Here is a 20,289-nt window from a genome sequence, read left to right on the forward strand (position 1 = left end):
TGGAGTCTGCAAAAGACCTGAGACTGGGACGGAGATTTGTCTTCCAACAAGACAATGATCCAAAACATAAAGCAAAATCTACAATGGAATGGTTCAAAAATAAACATATCCAGGTGTTAGAATGGCCAAGTCAAAGTCCAGAGCTGAATCCAATCGAGAATCTGTGGAAAGAACTGAAAACTGCTGTTCACAAATGCTCTCCATCCAACCTCACTGAGCTCGAGCTGTTTTGCAAGGAGGAATGGGAAAAAATGTCAGTCTCTCGATGTGCAAAACTGATAGAGACATACCCCAAGCGACTTACAGCTGTAATCGCAGCAAAAGGTGGCGCTTCAAAGTATTAACTTAAGGGGGCTGAACAATTTTGCACGGCCAATTTTTCAGTTTTTGATTTGTTAAAAAAGTTTGAAATATCCAATAAATGTCGTTCCACTTCATGATTGTGTCCCACTTGTTGTTTATTCTTCACAAACAAATACAGTTTTATATCTTTATGTTTGAAGCCTGAAATGTGGCAAAAGGTCGCAAAGTTCAAGGGGGCCGAATACTTTCGCAAGGCACTGTATGTGAAGCATTTACTCGGCCTGCAATTTCTGAGGCTGGTAACTCTAATGAACGTGTCCTCTGTAGCAGAGGTAACTCTGGGTCTTCATTTCCTGTGGCGGTCCTCATGAGAGCCAGTTTCATCATAGTGCCTGATGGTTTTTGTGACAGCACTTGAAGAAACATTCAAAGTTCTTGATATTTTCTGGATTGTCTGTCCTTCATGTCTTAAAGTAATGATGGACCTTCGTTTCTCTTTGCTTATTTGAGCTTGTCAAGCCCTGGCCTTAGTTATCTTTGTTTTCTTTATTATTTTGGTTAGGTCAGGGTGTGACATGGGGGATTTATGTGTTTCTCCTGGTCTAGGGGTTTTGTATGTTTATGGGCCTGTTTCCTTTCTAGGTAGTTTTGTATGTCTGGTTGCCTAGATTGGTTCTCAATTAGAGGCAGCTGTCTGTCGTTGTCTCTGATTGGGAACCATATTTAGGCAGCCATGTTCTTTGGGTATTTTGTGGGTGATTGTCTTCTGTCTTTGTGTCATTGCACCAGATAGGAATGTTTCGGTGTTCTCGTTTATCGTCTATATTAAAGATGTTGAACACTAACCACGCTGCATTTTGGTCCTCCTCTCCTTCAGCAGAAGAAAGCTGTTATAGAGCTGTTCTTGCCATAATATGGACTTTAACCAAATAGGGCTATCTTCTGTATACCACCCCTACCTTGTCACAACACAACTTTTTGGCTCAATGCATTAAGAAGGAAAGAAATCCCAAAAATGTACTTTTAACAAGATTCACCTGTTAATTGAAATGTGTTCCAGGTGACTACCTCATGAAGCTGGTTGAGAGAATGCCAAGAGTATGCAAAGCTGTCATCAAGGCAAAAGGTGGCTACTTTGAATAATCTCAAATGTAAAATATATTTTGACTTGTTGAACACTTTCATTGTTCATGATTCATGATTTTGATGTCTTTCACTATTATTCCAAAATGTAGAAAATAGTCAAAAATAAAGAAAACCCATTGAATGAGTAGGTGTGTCCAAACTTTTGACTGGTACTGTATGTTCCTCATGAAAATCCTTACTTAATAATTTAAATCAAATCTTTAGATTTTTCCTGTCCCATAATTGCATCATTGACCTCATTATTGCTGAGTTCTGTTTAAAAGCGATCTGCCATCATTGATGCTTTTTCATCCCACGACATGAACACTGTTTTATTTGGAGACTGTTATAGCCACACACACATACACACAACACACATGCACGCACACAGACACAAACAAAAAAGTACAATAAAAACATGTCTCTCAGACAGAGTGAGAAGAGTATTCCTGCTCTGTGGTTTCTGGGTGGAGTGGACTGGACCAAGTCTGATATAAAATTAGAATCATGTCATATAAGAATGACGTCAACCTCAATTTTAGAAAAACACTGGTAGATACATTGTAACGCAATCCAATTTCCAGTCATATCACTCTAACTTGACCCCTCTGTCATGGGGCCGGCATGCAATAAGCTATTGTACGTTAAAGTCACTAACCAGTCCCTCCAGGATTCAGCAATTCTGCGATCGCAAAATTATTAGGAAAATCAACAATTACCTGCTTATTATGCGAGGGCTTGCCAATTTGACCAATCACCGCACAATTTTTTTTTTTTTTTTTTTTACCTTTATTTAACCAGGCAAGTCAGTTAAGAACAAATTCTTATTTTCAATGACGGCCTGGGAACAGTGGGTTAACTGCCTGTTCAGGGGCAGAACGACAGATTTGTACCTTGTCAGCTCGGGGGTTTGAACTCGCAACCTTCCGGTTACTAGTCCAACGCTCTAGTCTAGTCCAACGCTCTAACCGGTTACTAGTCCAACGCTCTAACCACTAGGCTACCCTGCCATAAAAATCAGTAAAATCATTATCGCATAAAGTGGACTCATCGCTGTAGTACAAAAAGAGGGCTCACAATTTCAACCAATTTACTGCATAGGGTTCAGTCAAGCCACATGTCAACAAACATTTTCCTTTTTTCAGCACATTTTTGCAACAAATTGGACAAAATCGTTGCACATTGCCACATAAAATATCAGAATTGCAACAGCAAAATCAATGATATTTGCCTGCAAAAATCACAAAAATCCAGAGAAATCCTGAAGGACTGACTGACAGTCAAGACTGGTGCAGTCAGCTTATGTCTAGGGCTAGGTGTTTTTCCTGACTGTGTGGCCTGATTCAGGAAAATATCTGGACCCAAATGATTTTATATAACTAGGTTCTGGAGTTTTATCTGGTCAGATCATAGGTCTAAGGTCTACGGTATAAAAGGTCTACGGTATATAATCTTTACAGAATTCCTCTATCCTTTCATATCTATTGTGAGAGGAGGAAACAGAGTACTTACAGTATAGCTATGTTCCCAATATCTTCCCTTCTCCTAAAGTGTGCACTGGTGGGCTCCCCCTCATCAATTAAATGGAATAGACTGGTGTAAGGCATGCCTGCTCCTATCCAATGCTTTTAAATGCATGAGGGGGAGTGAGCAATTGCATATTACTAGGTGAAGGGTAGAGAATTGGAATACAGCCTATTTAGATTTGAAGAGGTCGAAACAGAGATTGTATTCAGTCCTCTCACTGGGCATGTGTAGCCCAGAGATGGCTAGACCAAACTCCGGCACTATAAGGTAATTCTGTGATAATAATAACAGATTCCACAAACTGATGATGTCAGTTTATGACTACATAATTAGAAAAAACATTTCTTCAAGGGATATTTGGTAAGGGGGAAGGTTCTATTGCCCTGCAATGTTTTTTTGGCATTTCAGAAAAGGGTTCTTTCCTATTTTAGTGATAGTAAAAATGTGAAGCAGCAGCTCATTATATTATTTGGGGGGCGTGTGGTTTGCTCACAGCTGTTTTTGTGCAATAGTGAATGTGTGTCATTCCAGTTTGTCATTCCAGTTTATCTGTTGTGTTATGCCATTAAATGCTGAACATGACTATGGTCATTAACGGTGTCTTGTTGCGGGCTCACGTAAGGTATTGTGTCAATTAAAGGTGACAGGCAAAGGTCTCCATATAAACTATAACACTTAACCCCCTAAATTCGATATCCGTGCCCCACGGAAATCTAATTAGCATAAATATCAGTCAGTTTAAGCTATAGATATTTCCACCTATGTCGCACTTCCACATCTGCGGTGAAAGATGACAGAGCTAGAAAGGTGTTTGTCAGACCTTGAGGCAAAATCATCTCTAGCGTCCAAACGGTGTGGTTTACAGACTAAAGATGAGACTCTCACGAACAAGATTGTGTTTTCCGGTTTGCTTTAAGACCCCCACAAGCACCTTGGGCCTTGTCTGAGGTCAGTACAGCCAATCTGCCAACTTCTGTCTGTAGTGTTTGTGCTACATACTAATATGACCCCTCTGTGAAATGGTGAGATTCTCACGAACACATATAGTACCAGTAAAAAGTTTGGACACACCTAACTAAGGGTTTTTCTTTATTTTTACTATTTTCCACATTGTAGAATACAAACTATGAAATAACACATAAGGAATCATGTAGCAACCCAAAAATTGTTAAACTAATCAAAATAAATTGTCGATTTTAGATTCTTAGACCAGTTGTGGCTTATAGTTAGCCAAGAAGATCCATGATCTCTCCTGGCAAAATTGCTTTGAAAATCATTTTCTTAACCACAAATCGCGAAAGGTGTCAAATAAAAAAAAATATCTATAAACTTCTGAATAAAGACTGTTTAGATGGAATTATCATCAACAAAAATATAAATGCAACATGCAACAATTTCAATTTTTTTACTGAGTTACAGTTCATTTGAGGAAATCAGTCGATTGAATCCAATTCATTAGGTACTAATGCTTCAGAGAAATAAACTTTTGTGCGTGTTGGAAAATTTTGGAGATATTTTTATTTCAGCTCATGAAACCTGGGACCAACACTTTACATGTTGCGTTTATATTTTTGTTCAGTAAATTGTTAGATTTGTGGAAATATATTGTGCAACCTGCACTTTAGCACCATCAGAAAATACACATTGTGTTCTGTTTGTCAGGTAGTTTTTAAACCAATTACTTGCAGCCTGATCGAGGCCACTTTCGGACAATCATTGAATTAATAATGAATGGTCAACAGTGTCAAAAGCTTTTGACAGGTCAATGAAAAGGGCAGCACAATGTTGCCTTTTGTCCATACAGTTAACTGTATCACTTTTAACGAGTAAAGCAGCAGAGATAGTGCTATGACTCGACCTGAAGCCAGATTGATGAACACTTTTTGTTGATGAACACATTTCGTAGATAAGAAAGATATTAGCTGAGAATTTATTGAAGATTCTAATATTTTTTCTAGGCAAGAGAATTTAGAAATAGGGTGATAATTATTTAGGTCACAAGGGTCACCACAGTTGTGGAGAGGGAGCACATGCGCCACATTTCAAAACCTGGGGATAGTACCAGATATAATCGTCAGATTAAAATATGTGTTGAAGATTCAGCAATCATGGGGGCGGAATGCTGCAGTAGAAATACAGGTCCAGCATATCAACCCCAGTGTATTTTTTTGCTTTAATCGTCAAAAGAAAGGTTTCTTACAGCACCATAAGGGTTCTATAAAGAACCATTCAAAAATGTTATATTCAGGAGCAGAAAAGGTTTGTAACCAATATTGTTTTCATTCCAGTCCACTGTTCCGACCAGCAAAATAAAGTTCTGAACCTGTTCGAAAACAAAAAAAGTACAGATTTATAGCGTTCCCTTCCGTTCCTTTTTTAACCTCTGAAATCTACATTTCTTTTACATTCAGCTTGACATTAAATTACTTCAACCAATCAGTGCAGCTAGAGCAGCTTGCTATGGATTAAGCGATGTAATCTGTATAGGAAAATCATTAAGAACAAATTGTGTTTTGCTGTAACAACATGGTTTAATCATAACGAAAGACAAACACACACACTCTGTGTGCATGAGATGCAACTCAAATTGTGAGGGTGAGGAGAGAGCGAGAGGGGATGGAGGAAGCATGCCTTAAAGCACTGGGCATGCTGTTATGGCATGCATTATCTAAATTAGGCTCACAGAATTATACCTACGGAGGAGAGGCTTCTATGAAGGAACTTTGAATGTCTTTGAACTTCTGAGTTGGTTTAACGTTTGGACCAGAGCAAACGTTAGAAACGTTAGCTAGCTAGCTAACAAGCTTGAGTGTGCAGAACAGCACAATACAGAAAAACACATCTTACCTTTTTGTAGTTAAAACCTCAACGTATAAGCCATATGGAATTGTTTTAAGATGGTCATACCATGGAGCTATTTGATTTTGAATTTTAGGACCCCTTTAGCTATCAAAAACAAAAATTGTAAAATATTGAATATGCAAATACTACCATAGCCAATAACAAAAGGGGCCAAAGGGCAGGCTGCCTTCTGAGAATTCGTAGGCGATTGAATAAACCCCCACTTCCTTCCATTCTGCTAACAAACGTGCAATCTTTGGAGAATAAAATAGATGACCTACGTGCAAGATTAAACTACCAACGGGACATTCAAAACTGTAAAGTCTTATGCTTCACGCAGTCGTGGCTGAATGACGACACTATCAACATAAAGCTGGCTGGTTATACTCTGTACCGGCAGGATAGAACAGAGGCATCTGGTAAGACAAGGGGCTGCGGACTATGTATTTTTGTAAATAACAGCTGGTGCACGATATCTAAGGAAGTCTCAAGCTATTGCTCGCCTGAGGTAGAGTATCTCATGATAAGATGTAGACCACAGTATCTACCTAGAGTCTACCTAGAATTTTTTGTAGCTGTTTACATACCACCACAGTTAGAGGCTGGCACTAAGACAGCATTGAATGAGCTGTATTCCGCCATAAGCATACAAGAAAACGTTCACCCAAATCAAATCAAATCTTATTTGTCACATACACATGGTTAGCAGATGTTAATGCGAGTGTAGCGAAATGCTTGTGCTTCTAGTTCCGACAATGCAGTAATAACCAACAAGTGATCTAGCTAACAATTCCAAAACTACTACCTTAGGGGATAAAGAATATGTACATACAGATATATGAATGAGTGATGGTACAGAGCGGCATGGGCAAGATACAGTAGATGGTATTGAGTGCAGTATATACATATGAGATGAGTATGTAAACAAAGTGGCTTAGTTAAAGTGGCTAGTGATACATGTATTACATAAAGATGCTATAGAGTACAGTATATACATATACATATGAGATGAATAATGTATGGTATGTAAACATTATATTAGGTAGCATTGTTTAAAGTGGCTAGTGATATATTTTACATCATTTCCCATCAATTCCCATTATTAAAGTGGCTGGAGTTGAGTCAGTGTGTTGGCAGCAGCCACTCAATGTTAGTGGTGGCTGTTTAACAGTCTGATGGCCTTGAGATAGAAGCTGTTTTTCAGTCTCTCGGTCCCAGCTTTGATGCACCTGTACTGACCTTGCCTTCTGGATGATAGCGGGGTGAACAGGCAGTGGCTCGGGTGGTTGTTGTCCTTGATGATCTTTATGGCCTTCCTGTGACATCGGGTGGTGTAGGTGTCCTGGAGGGCAGGTAGTTTGCCCCCGGTGATGTGTTGTGCAGACCTCACTACCCTCTGGAGAGCCTTACGGTTGTGGGCGGAGCAGTTGCCGTACCAGGCGGTGATACAGCCCAACAGGATGCTCTCGATTGTGCATCTGTAGAAGTTTGTGAGTGCTTTTGGTGACAAGACTAATTTCTTCAGCCTCCTGAGGTTATAGAGGCGCTGCTGCGCCTTCTTCACGATGCTGTCTGTGTGGGTGGACCAATTCAGTTTGTCTGTGATGTGTACACCGAGGAACTTACAACTTAGTACCCTCTCCACTACTGTTCCATCGATGTGGATAGGGGGGTGTTCCCTCTGCTGTTTCCTGAAGTCCACAATCATCTCCTTAGTTTTGTTGACGTTGAGTGTGAGGTTATTTTCCTAACACCACACTCCGATGGCCCTCACCTCCTCCCTGTAGGTCGTCTCGTCGTTGTTGGTAATCAAGCCTACCACTGTTGTGTCGTCCGCAAACTTGATGATTGAGTTGGAGGCGTGCGCGGCCACGCAGTCGTGGGTGAACAGGGAGTACAGGAGAGGGCTCAGAACGCACCCTTGTGGGGCCACAGTGTTGAGGATCAGAGGGGTGGAGATGTTGTTGCCTACCCTCACCACCTGGGGACGGCCCGTCAGGAAGTCCAGTACCCAGTTGCACAGGGCGGGGTCGAGACACAGCATCTCGAGCTTGATGACGAGCTTGGAGGGCACTATGGTGTTAAATGCCGAGCTGTAGTCGATGAACAGCATTCTCACATAGGTATTCCTCTTGTCCAGATGAGTTAGGGCAGTGTGCAGTGTGGTTGAGATTGCATCGTCTGTGGACCTATTTGGGCGGTAAGCAAATTGGAGTGGGTGGTCAGGGTAGGGTGGGGGTGATATGGTCCTTGACTAGTCTCTCAAAGCACTTCATGATGACGTAAGTGAGTGCTACTGGGCGGTAGTCGTTTAGCTCAGTTACCTTAGCTTTCTTGGGAACAGGAACAATGGTGGCCCTCTTGAAGCATGTGGGAACAACAGACTGGGATAGGGATTGATTGAATATGTCAGTAAACACACCAGCCAGCTGGTCTGCGCATGCTCTGAGGGTGCGGCTGCAGTGAAGGAGAGTCTGCATGTTTTAGTTGCGGGCCGTGTCAGTGGCACTGTGTTGTCCTCAAAGCGGGCAAAAAAGTTACTTAGTCTGCCTGGGAGCAAGACATCCTGGTCCGTGACGGGGCTGTTTTTTTTTTTTGTAATCCGTGATTGACTGTAGACCCTGCCACATACCTCTTGTGTCTGAGCCGTTGAATTGAGATTCTACTTTGTCTCTATACTGACGCTTAGCTTGATTGATTGCCTTGCGGAGGGAATAATTACACTGTTTGTATTCGGTCATGTTTCCGGTCACCTTGCCCTGATTAAAAGCAGTGGTTTGCGCTATCAGTTTCACGTGAATGCTGCCATCAATCCACGGTTTCTGGTTTGGGAATGTTTTAATCGTTGCTATGGGAACGACATCTTCAACGCACGTTCTAATGAAGTCGCTCACCGAATCAGCGTATTCGTCAATGTTGTTGTCTGATGCAATACGAAACATATCCCAGTCCACGTGATGGAAGCAGTCTTGGAGTGTGGAATCAGATTGGTCGGACCAGCGTTGAACAGACCTCAACGCGGGAGCTTCTTGTTTTAGTTTCTGTCTGTAGGCAGGGATCAACAAAATGAAGTCGTGGTCAGCTTTTCTGAAAGGAGAGCGGGGCAGGGCCTTATATGCGTCGCGGAAGTTAGAATAGCAATGATCCAAGGTTTTTCCAGCCCTGGTTGCGCAATCAATATGCTGATAAAATTTAGGGAGTCTTGTTTTCAGATTAGCTTTGTTAAAATCCCCAGTTACAATGAATGCAGCCTCCGGATATATGGATTCCAGTTTGCAAAGAGTCAAATAAAGTTCAGAGCCATCGATGTGTCTGCTTGGGGGGGAATATATACGGCTGTGATTATAATCGAAGAGAATTCCCTTGGTAGATAATGCGGTCGACATTTGATTGTGAGGAATTCTAAATCAGGTGAACAGAAGGACTTGAGTTCCTGTATGTTTTTGTGGCCACACCACGTCATGTCAACCATGAAGCATACGCCCCCGCCCCTCTTCTTACCAGAAAGATGTTTGTTTCTGTCGGCGTGATGCGTGGAGAAACCAGCTGGCTGCACCGACTCCGATAGCGTCTCTCCAGTGAGCCATGTTTCCGTGAAGCAAAGAACGTTACAGTCTCTGATGTCCCTCTGGAATGCTACCCTTGCTCGGATTTCATCAACCTTGTTGTCAAGAGACTGGACATTGGCGAGAAGAATGCTAGGGAGTGGTGCACGATGTGCCCGTCTCCGGAGTCTGACCAGAAGACCGCTCCGTTTCCTCCTTTTACGAAGTCGTTTTTTTGGGTCGCCGGCTGGGATCCATTCCGTTGTCCTCGGTGAAAGGCAGAACACAGGATCCGCTTTGCGAAAGTCATATTCTTGGTCGTACTGATGGTGAGTTGATGCTGCTCTTATGTTCAGTAGTTCTTCTCGACTGTATGTAATGAAACCTAAGATGACCTGGGGTACCAATGTAAGAAATAACAGAGGCGGTGTTCCTAGTAGCCAGGGACTTTAATGCAGGGAAACTTAAATCCATTTTACCAAATTTCTATCAACATGTTAAATGTGCAACCAGAGGGGAAAAAAACTCTGGACCACCTTTACTCAACACACAGAGACACATACAAAGCTCTCCGTCACCCTTGGCAAATCTGACCATAATTCTATCCTCCTGATTCCTGCTTACAAGCAAAAATTAAAGCAGGAAGCAGCAGTGACTAGATCAAGAAAAAAGTGGTCAGATGAAGCAGATGAAATGAGGAGTACACCACATCAGTCATTGGCTTCATCAATAAGTGCATCGATGATGTCATCCCCACAGTGACTGTACGTACATACCCCAACCAGAAGCCATGGATTACAGGCAACATACGCACTGAGCTAAAGGCCAGAGCTGCCACTTTCAAGGAGCGGGACTCTAACCCAGAAGCTTGTAAGAAATCCCGCTATGCCCTTCGATGAACCATCAAACAGGCAAATCGTCAATACAAGACTAAAATCAAATCGTACTTCACCGGCTCTTCTATTTATTTATTTAATTATTTATTTTTATTTCAACTTTATTTAGCCAGGTAGGCCAGTTGAGAACAAGTTCTCAATTACAACTGCGACCTGGCCAAGATAAAGCCAAGTAGTGCAAAAGTAGAGTGTTGGAGGCTATTTTGTAAATTACATCGCCAAAGTCAAGGATAGGTAGGATAGTCAGTTTTACAAGGATATGTTTGGCAGCATGAGAGAAAGGAAGCTTTGTTGCGAAATAGGAAGCCAATTATAGATTTAATTTTGGATTGGAGATGCTTAATGTGAGTCTGATGCTCGTCAGATGTGGCAGGGTTTGCAAACCATTACAGACTACAAAGGGAAGCACAGCTGAGAGCTGCCCAGTGACACAAGCCTTCCAGACAAGCTAAACTACTTCTATGCTCTCTTCGAGTCAAATGGCACTGAGACATGCATGATAACATCAGCTGTTCCAGAAGACTTTTAAACAGGTAAACATTCACAAGGCCGCAGGGCCAGACGTATTTCCAGGACGTGTACTGCAAGCATGTGCAAACCAACTGGCAAGTGTCTTCACCGACATTTTCAACCTCTCCCTGTCCGAGTCTGTAATACCAACATGTTTAAGCAGAATACCATAGTGCCTGTGCCCAAGAACACTAATGTAACCTGCCTAAATAACTACCGACACATAGCACTCACATCTGTAGCCATGAAGTGCTTTCAAAGGCTGGTCATTGCTCACATCTACACCATTATCCCAGAAACACTAGACCCATTCCAATTTAAATACCGCCCCAACAGGTCCACAGATGATGCAATCTTTATTGCACTCCACACTGTCCTTTCACACCTGGACAAAAGAAACACCTATGTGAGAATGCCATTCATTGACTACAGCTCAGCATTTAACACAATAGCGCCCTCAAAGCTCATCACTAAGCTAAGGACTCTGGGACTAAACATCTCCCTCTGCAACTGGATCCTGGACTTCCTGACGGGCCGCCCCCAGGTGGTAAGGGTAGGTAACAACACATCTGCCACGCTGATCCTCAACACAGGGGCCCCTCAGGGGTGCGTGCTCAGTGCCTCCTGCACTCACTGTTCACTCATGGCTGCATGGCCAGGCACGACTCCAACACCATCATTAAGTTTGCTAATGACACAACAGTGATAGGCCTGATCACCGCCAACAACGAGACGAGGTCAGAGACCTGGCCGTGTGGTGCCAGGACAACAATCTCCCCCTCAACGTGATCAAGACTAAGGAGATGATTGTGGACTACAGGAAAAAGAGGACCGAGCACGTGCCCATTCTCATCGACGAGGCTGCAGTGGAGCAGGTTGAGAGCTTCCAGTTCCTTCGTGTCCACATCACCAACAAACTAAAAATGGTCCAAACACACCAAGACAGTCGCGAAGAGGGCACAACAAAACCTATTCCCCTCAGGAGACTGAAAAGATTTGGCATGGGTCCTCAGTTCCTCAAACGGTTCTACAGCTGCGCCATTGAGAGCATCTTGACTGGTTACATCACTGCCTTGTATGACAACTGCTTGGCCTCGAACCGCAAGACACTACAGAGGGTAGTGCGAATGGCCCAGTATATCACTGGGGCTAAGCTCCCTGCCATCCAGGACCTCTATACCAGGCGATGTCAGAGGAAGGACCTAAAAATTGTCAAAGACTCCAGGTAGCCTAGTCATAAACTGTTCTCTCTGCTACCGCACAGCAAGCGATACCGAAGCTCCAAGTTTAGGTCCAAGATGCTTCTAAACAGCTTCTAACCCCAAACCATAAGACTCCTGAACACCTAATCAAATGGCTACCCAGACTATTTGCACCCCCCCCCTCTCTATTTTTTATATACATATTACCTGGACCAACCAGTGCCCCCGCACATTGACTCTTTACCGGTACCCCCAGAGTCAACCTAGGCCAACTGAATTGAACAAGAGAAGTCAAGCTTTCAGCCAGAACCACCACCTGAGGGGTCAAAAACAACCGGATGCATCCGGTTTTCAAGGGAAATAGAAAGAGAGCCTGTGACTTCCGCTTCTGGACGTGCTACCACCGAAGCATACTCCTGGGCTACAATATCCGGACCCATCTATCGATGTCACCGCATGAAGAGGCATAAACAGACTCACCCCATCGCGACGTCCCCCAAAGACTAACTTTCTAGCCCTTGCTATCTGCTTGCTTGCTAATTCGGCCTACTAACTGTTAGCATGTTAGCACAGGCCTGCTAACTGCCTGAATCGCCGCGTCCCCAGCCAGCCCAACCACTCACTGGACCCATATTTACTTTCAATCTCTTTTCGATTTTTAATTCGATTACACCTTCCGGTAACCTGCCTCAATGTGATACGGAATCGCTATTATTTTTAATTTTTAGAACACATTCAAGAACCTCCAGAAGCTAACCAGCTAACTAGCTACAAGCTATTTAGTCATTGTTAGCCACTGCTAGCGGCTTTACCTTCTGCACAGCCAGCCAGTTTGTTTTAACCTGGATAATACTTGCCAGTCCCATCCACCGCTGCCCCCTGGACACTGATCACTTGAATACATAGCTGATGCATGCTGGACTGACCATTAATCACGGTACTCCATTCTGCTTGTTTATGTTTTATCTGTCGGCCCCAGCCGCACTCAGGCTCTGTGTGTAGTTAATCCGACCCTCCCTGCCTAGTCAACGCCATTTTACCTGCTGTTGTTGTGCTAGCTGATTAGCTGTTGTTGTCTCACCTACTGTTTATCTAGCTCTCCCAATTCAACACCTGTGAATACTGTATGCCTCGCTGTATGTCTCTCTCAAATGTCAATATGCCTTGTATACTGTTGTTCAGGTTAGTTATCATTGTTTTAGTTTACAATGGAGCCCCTAGTTCCACTCTTCATACCCCTGATACCTCCTTTGTCCCACCTCCCACACATGCGGTGACCTCACCCATTACAACTAGCATGTCCAGAGATACAACCTCTCTCATCATCACCCAGTGCCTGGGTTTACTTACCTCCGCTGTACCCGCACCCCACCATACCCCTGTCTGCGCATTATGCCCTGAATATATTCTTCCATGCCCAGATATCTGCTCCTTTTACTCTCTGTCCCCAACGCTCTAGGCGACCAGTTTTGATAGCCTTTAGCCGCACCCTCATACTACTCCTCCTCTGTTCCGCGGGTGATGTGGAGGTAAACCCAGGCCCTGCATGTCCCCAGGCACCCTCATTTGTTGACTTGTGTGATCGAAAAAGCCTTGGTTTCATGCATGTCAACATCAGAAGCCTCCTCCCTAAGTTTGTTTTACTCACTGCTTTAGCACACTCTGCTAACCCTGATGTCCTTGCCGTGTCTGAATCCTGGATCAGGAAGGCCACCAAAAATTCTGAGATTTCCATACCCAACTATAACATTTTCCGTCAAGATAGAACCGCCAAAGGGGGAGGAGTTGCAGTCTACTGCAGAGATAGCCTGCAAAGTAATGTCATACTTTCCAGGTCCATACCCAAACAGTTCAAACTACTAATTTTAAAAATGAATCTCTCCAGAAATAAGTCTCTCACTGTTTCCGCCTGCTACCGACCCCCCTCAGCTCCCAGCTGTGCCCTGGACACCATTTGTGAATTGATCGCCCCCCATCTAGCTTCAGAGTTTGTTCTGTTAGGTGACCTAAACTGGGATATGCTTAACACCCCGGCAGTCCTACAATCTAAGCTAGATGCCCTCAATTTCACACAATCATCAAGGAACCCACCAGGTACAACCCTAAATCTGTAAACAAGGGCACCCTCATAGATGTCATCCTGACCAACTGGCCCTCCAAATACACCTCCTCTGTCCTCAACCAGGATCTCAGCGATCACTGCCTCATTGCCTGTATCCGCTACGGAGCCGCAGTCAAATGACCACCCCTCATCACTGTCAAACGCTTCTGTGAGCAGGCCTTTCTAATCGACCTGGCCCGGGTATCCTGGAAGGACATTGACCTCATCCCGTCAGTTGAGGATGCCTGGTCATTCTTTAAAAGTAACTTCCTCACCATTTCAGATAAGCATGTTCCGTTCAAAAAATGCAGAACTAAGAACAGATACAGCCCTTGGTTCACTCCAGACCTGACTGCCCTCGACCAGCACAAAAACATCCTGTGGCGGACTGCAATAGCATCGAATAGTCCCCGCGATATGCAACTGTTCAGGGATGTCAGGAACCAATACACGCAGTCAGTCAGGAAAGCTAAGGCCAGCTTCTTCAGGCAGAAATTTGCATCTTGTAGCTCCAACTCCAAAAAGTTCTGGGACACTGTGAAGTCCATGGAGAACAAGAGCACCTCCTCCCAGCTGCCCACTGCACTGAGGCTAGGTAACACGGTCACCACCGATAAATCCATGATTATCGAAAACTTCAACAAGCATTTCTCAACGGCCGGCCATGCCTTCCGCCTGGCTACTCCAACCTCGGCCAACAGCTCCCCCCCCTCCGCAGCTACTCGCCCAAGCCTCTCCAGGTTCTCCTTTACCCAAATCCAGATAGCAGATGTTCTGAAAGAGCTGCAAAACCTGGACCCGTACAAATCAGCTGGGCTTGACAACCTGGACCCTATATTTCTGAAACTATCCGCCGCCATTGTCGCAACCCCTATTACCAGCCTGTTCAACCTCTCTTTCATATCGTCTGAGATCCCCAAGGATTGGAAAGCTGCCGCAGTCATCCCCCTCTTCAAAGGGGGCGACACCCTGGACCCAAACTGTTACAGACCTATATCCATCCTGCCCTGCCTATCTAAGGTCTTTGAAAGCCAAGTCAACAAACAGGTCACTGACCATCTCGAATCCCACCGTACCTTCTCCGCTGTGCAATCTGGTTTCCGAGCCCGTCACGGGTGCACCTCAGCCACGCTCAAGGTACTAAACTATATCATAACCGCCATTGATAAAAGACAGTACTGTGCAGCCGTCTTCATCGACCTTGCCAAGGCTTTCGACTCTGTCAATCACCATATTCTTATCGGCAGACTCAGTAGCCTCGGTTTTTCTGATGACTGCCTTGCCTGGTTCACCAACTACTTTGCAGACAGAGTTCAGTGTGTCAAATCGGAGGGCATGCTGTCCGGTCCTCTGGCAGTCTCTATGGGGGTGCCACAGGGTTCAATTCTCGGGCCGACTCTTTTCTCTGTATATATCAATGATGTTGCTCTTGCTGCAGGCGATTCCCTGATCCACCTCTACGCAGACGACACCATTCTATATACTTCCGGCCCGTCCTTGGACACTGTGCTATCTAACCTCCAAACGAGCTTCAATGTCATACAACACTCCTTCCGTGGCCTCCAACTGCTCTTAAACGCTAGCAAAACCAAATGCATGCTTTTCAACCGTTCGCTGCCTGCACCCGCACGCCTGACTAGCATCACCACCCTGGATGGTTCCGACCTTGAATATGTGGACATCTATAAGTACCTAGGTGTCTGGCTAGACTGTAAACTCTCCTTCCAGACTCATATCAAACATCTCCAATCGAAAATCAAATCTAGAGTCGGCTTTCTATTCGGCAACAAAGCCTCCTTCACTCACAACGCCAAACTTACCCTAGTAAAACTGACTATCCTATCGATCCTCGACTTCGGCGATGTCATCTACAAAATTGCTTCCAACACTCTATTCAGCAAACTGGATGCAGTTTATCACAGTGCCATCCGTTTTGTCACTAAAGCCCCTTATACCACCCACCACTGCAACCTGTATGCTCTAGTCGGCTGGCCCTCGCTACATATTCGTCGCCAGACCCACTGGCTCCAGGTCATCTACAAGTCCATGCTAGGTAAAGCTCCGCCTTATCTCAGTTCACTGGTCACGATGGCAACACCCACCCGTAACACGCGCTCCAGCAGGTGTATCTCACTGATCATCCCTAAAGCCAACACCTAATTTGGCCGCCTTTCGTTCCAGTTCTCTGCTGCCTGTGACTGGAACGAATTGCAAAAATCGCTGAAGTTGGAGACTTTTATCTCCCTCACCAACTTCAAACATCTGCTATCTGAGCAGCTAATCGATCGCTGCAGCTGTACATAGTCTATCGGTAAATAGCCCACCCATTTTTACGTACCTCATCCCCATACTGTTTTTATTTATTTTATTTTCTGCTCTTTTGCACACCAATATTTCTACCTGTACATGACCATCTGATCATTTATCACTCCAGTGTTAATCTGCAAAATTGTAATTATTCGCCTACCTCCTCATGCCTTTTGCACACAATGTATTTTGACTCTCCTTTTTTCTACTGTATTATTGACTTGTTAATTGTTTACTCCATGTGTAACTCTATGTTGTCTGTTCACACTGCTATGCTTTATCTTGGCCAGGTCGCAGTTGCAAATGAGAACTTGTTCTCAACTAGCCTACCTGGTTAAATAAAGGTGAAATAAAAATAAAATAAAATAAATAAATAAAAAGGCAACTCCTCCACATTTACTTGATTGGTTCATCAGTGCGGAAAAGAACCTTCCTGACAGTTTTATTTCTCGGCAGAATCAGAAAGAAATAAACTCTTCGTTTACACCTGCTATGTTACTGTAAGTTAGCCTGAACAAAGGTGAAGTGAATTTGTTCATACAGTGGGCAAAAAAGTATTTAGTCAGCCACCAATTGTGCAAGTTTTCCCACTTAAAAAGATGAGAGAGGCCTGAGAGGCCTCATCATAGGTACACTTATAGGTACACTTCAACTATGACAGACAAAATGAGAGAAAATATTCCAGAAAATCACATTGTAGGATTTTTAATGAATATATTTGCAAATTATGGTGGAAAATAAGTATTTTCAGGTATAGAAAACATACACATAGTTGCCAAATCTACAAAAGAGCAAAATGAGATCATCTGAAAATAACTAGGTAAGATATTAAAGTGAGAGAGTGGTGTGGAGCCTTCCTTGAACAACTCGGCAGAACAACTCAGCAGAACCATCTTAATTTTGCGACTAGACCGTCGCTAACAGCTGCCGCTGAGAAAATAAGGGAGACTAAAGGACTAAGACTACTTGCCTTGCAAAGGTGCTAATTCCTGAACGACTAGAATAGGAGAAACCACTCCCCCTCCAATGCTGTACAGACACTGATTAAGACAGTCACAAACTGCCCTGCCCCTTAATCCTGGTTGATGCGTCAACAATCATCTGCAAGCTAATAGCATTCAGCAGTTCACACAACAAGTAGGCTACTGGGAAGACAGGCAGCACGTAAAGTAGATGACCCTAGCTAGCAAAAAGGCAGCACTAGACAACAACAGATAAAGACAACATTATACTTCTCACTCCTGGAGAAATCAGGAGTCCTCTGGCTATAGATTGGAACATTCTCATGTAACCTGCCTAGAACATTAATATCTTAGGTTCTGAGAACATGGTTCTATGTATGTTTAAAGGGACTTCAATGGAATATTCTCCTAACCGACAGAAAACTGGACACATGAATGTTCTTGCAACGTTCCCATGAAACGTGTCTACAACATTAATATCTTAAGTTCGGAGAATATGGTAAGCACTTTCTAGGAAAGTTCTATTTGACATTAAGGGACTGGTCTGTAGGAAACATTCCTTGCAAATCACGGGAACATTCCTATGAAAAAGTTAGTTAATGACCTAATGAGACTCTTGCGGGAACATTCTCTAAAGTTGTGGGAACTTTTGTTGTTAGTTGGGCCAACTAATTTTGACAGTGGTATCAAATCATTTTTAAACACACTTTTGCATTTGAGCCATTAATTCTTGATACTACCCATCCCGCATGCGTAATCATCGCCTCAAACGAATTAGCATAACGCAGCGGACATAAATATCCCTAGAAAATGTTCCTGTTCATGAAAATCACAAATGAAATATATTGAGACACAGCTTAGCCTTTTGTTAATCACACTGTCATCTCAGATTTTCAAAATATGCTTTACAGCCAACGCTAGACAAGCATTTGTGTAAGTTTATCATGGCATAATGCTATGCTAGGCTCTGCTAGCAGCAGGCAACATTTTCACAAAAATAAGAAAAGCAATCAAATTAAATAATTTACCTTTGAAGAACTTCAGATGTTTTCACTCAGGAGACTCCCAGTTAGATAGCAAATGTTCCTTTTTTCCAAATTTTGTATTTTTGTAGGCGAAATAGCTCCGTTTGTTCTTCATGTTTGGCTGAGAAATCGACCGGAAAATGCGCATAATATCGACAGAAACATGGCAAACATTGTTTAGAATCAATCCTCAAGGTGTTTTTCACATATCTATTCGATAAAATATCTACCGGGACAATTGGTTTCTTAGAAGAAGCGATTGGAATAATGGCTACCTCAGTACTTTACGGAAGATTTTCTGCGGGAGCCATCATGTGACCACTTGCTAAATGTGGTCCCTTCTTCTTCAACATAAATGCATAAAAAGACGTCACAATGCTGTAGACACCTTGGGGAATACGTAGAAAGCGTAAGCTCATTCGTAGCCCATTCGGAGTCATTGGCATGCAGGGCTTTCAAAATATGGGGCACTTCCTGGTTGGATTTTTATCTGGGTTTCGCCTGTAACATCAGTTCTGTTGCACTCACAGACAATATCTTTGCAGTTTTGGAAACGTCAGAGTGTTTTCTATCCAAAGCTGTCAATTATATGCATAGTCGAGCATCTTGTCGTGACCAAATATCCCGTTTAAAACGGGAAAGTTTTTTATCCAAAAATGAAAATACTGCCCCCTAGTTACAAAAGATAGTATTAGTAAAGTTATCAGTACTGGTGCTGTCCGTTGGTGCGGGCATATAAAAAAATGTTGTGCAGCAAGTTATTGGAGGGAGGAAGTTAAAAGAAATGCTGGCATATTTAATATTGAATGCAAAACATACTACTCTGGCTATCATGTAGAGACCTAGGCTATCTTATTTCAAAGTTTATCTATGTTTTTTTGTGCATTTTAACTAGCTAGCTACCTACCAAACATAGAGCTTAAAAAAATTAAATGCTCGGCTGCGCTATCCTTTCCCATTTCTCCCGTCCAAGGGGGGGCTGTCGTTTGCCTTTGACTGAGGAGTAGCTTCCGTCTGGCCACACTACCATAAAGGCCTGATTGGTGGAGTGCTGCAGAGATGGTTGTCCTTCTGGAATGTTCTCCACATAGGAACTTTGGATCTCCATCAGAGTGACCATCGGGTTCTTGGTCACCTACCTGACCAAGGCCCTTCACCCCTGATTGCTCAGTTTGGTTGGGCGGCCAGTTCTAGGAAGAGTCTTGTTGGTTCTAAACTTCTTCCATTTAAGAATGATGGAGGCCACTGTGTTCTTGGGGACATTGCTGCATCATTTTTTGGTATGCTTCCCCATATCTGTGCCTCGACACTCCTGTCTCTGAGCTCAACAGATAATTTCTTCAACCTCATGGCTTGGTTTTTGCTCTGACATGAACTGTAAACTATGGGACCTTATGTAGACAGGTGTGTGCCTTTCCAAATCATGTCCAATCAATTGAATTCACCACAGGTGGACTACCATCAAATTGCAGAAACGTCTCAAGGATGATCAATGGAAACAGGATGTACCTAGATGCACAGGATGCACAGGATGCACACAGGATCTCATCGTAAAGGGTCTGAATAGTTATATAAATAAGGTATTTCTGTTCTTTATTTTTAATAAATTTGGAGTCTGTCATATCAATTCTAAATGATATTATTTATTCTGTTGGATATTTATCGTATGTAACACCTGATTCATATATCAATGATACACCGAGCCCTTTGTTAGTTGAATCGGTTAGTGCTGGGCTACAACAAAAATGTGCACCCTGGGGGGATCCCCTGGGATTGGATGAGAAACACTGTTCTAGGTCAGAATGACAGCCAGTAGCTGGACACCACTCTGGCTTGGTGGTATTGTCACCGCCATGTTGTCTCTCTACAGTCGACTGGCTGGTGCTCTGCAGGGAGGATCCCTCCCTCTTCCCCATCCCCATCCCTGGAGAATGGAGTTAGCAGA

Source organism: Oncorhynchus mykiss, chromosome 2 (assembly GCF_057628025.1).
Source record: "Oncorhynchus mykiss isolate SJ-2025 chromosome 2, ASM5762802v1, whole genome shotgun sequence".
NCBI classification, from domain to species: domain Eukaryota; kingdom Metazoa; phylum Chordata; class Actinopteri; order Salmoniformes; family Salmonidae; genus Oncorhynchus; species Oncorhynchus mykiss.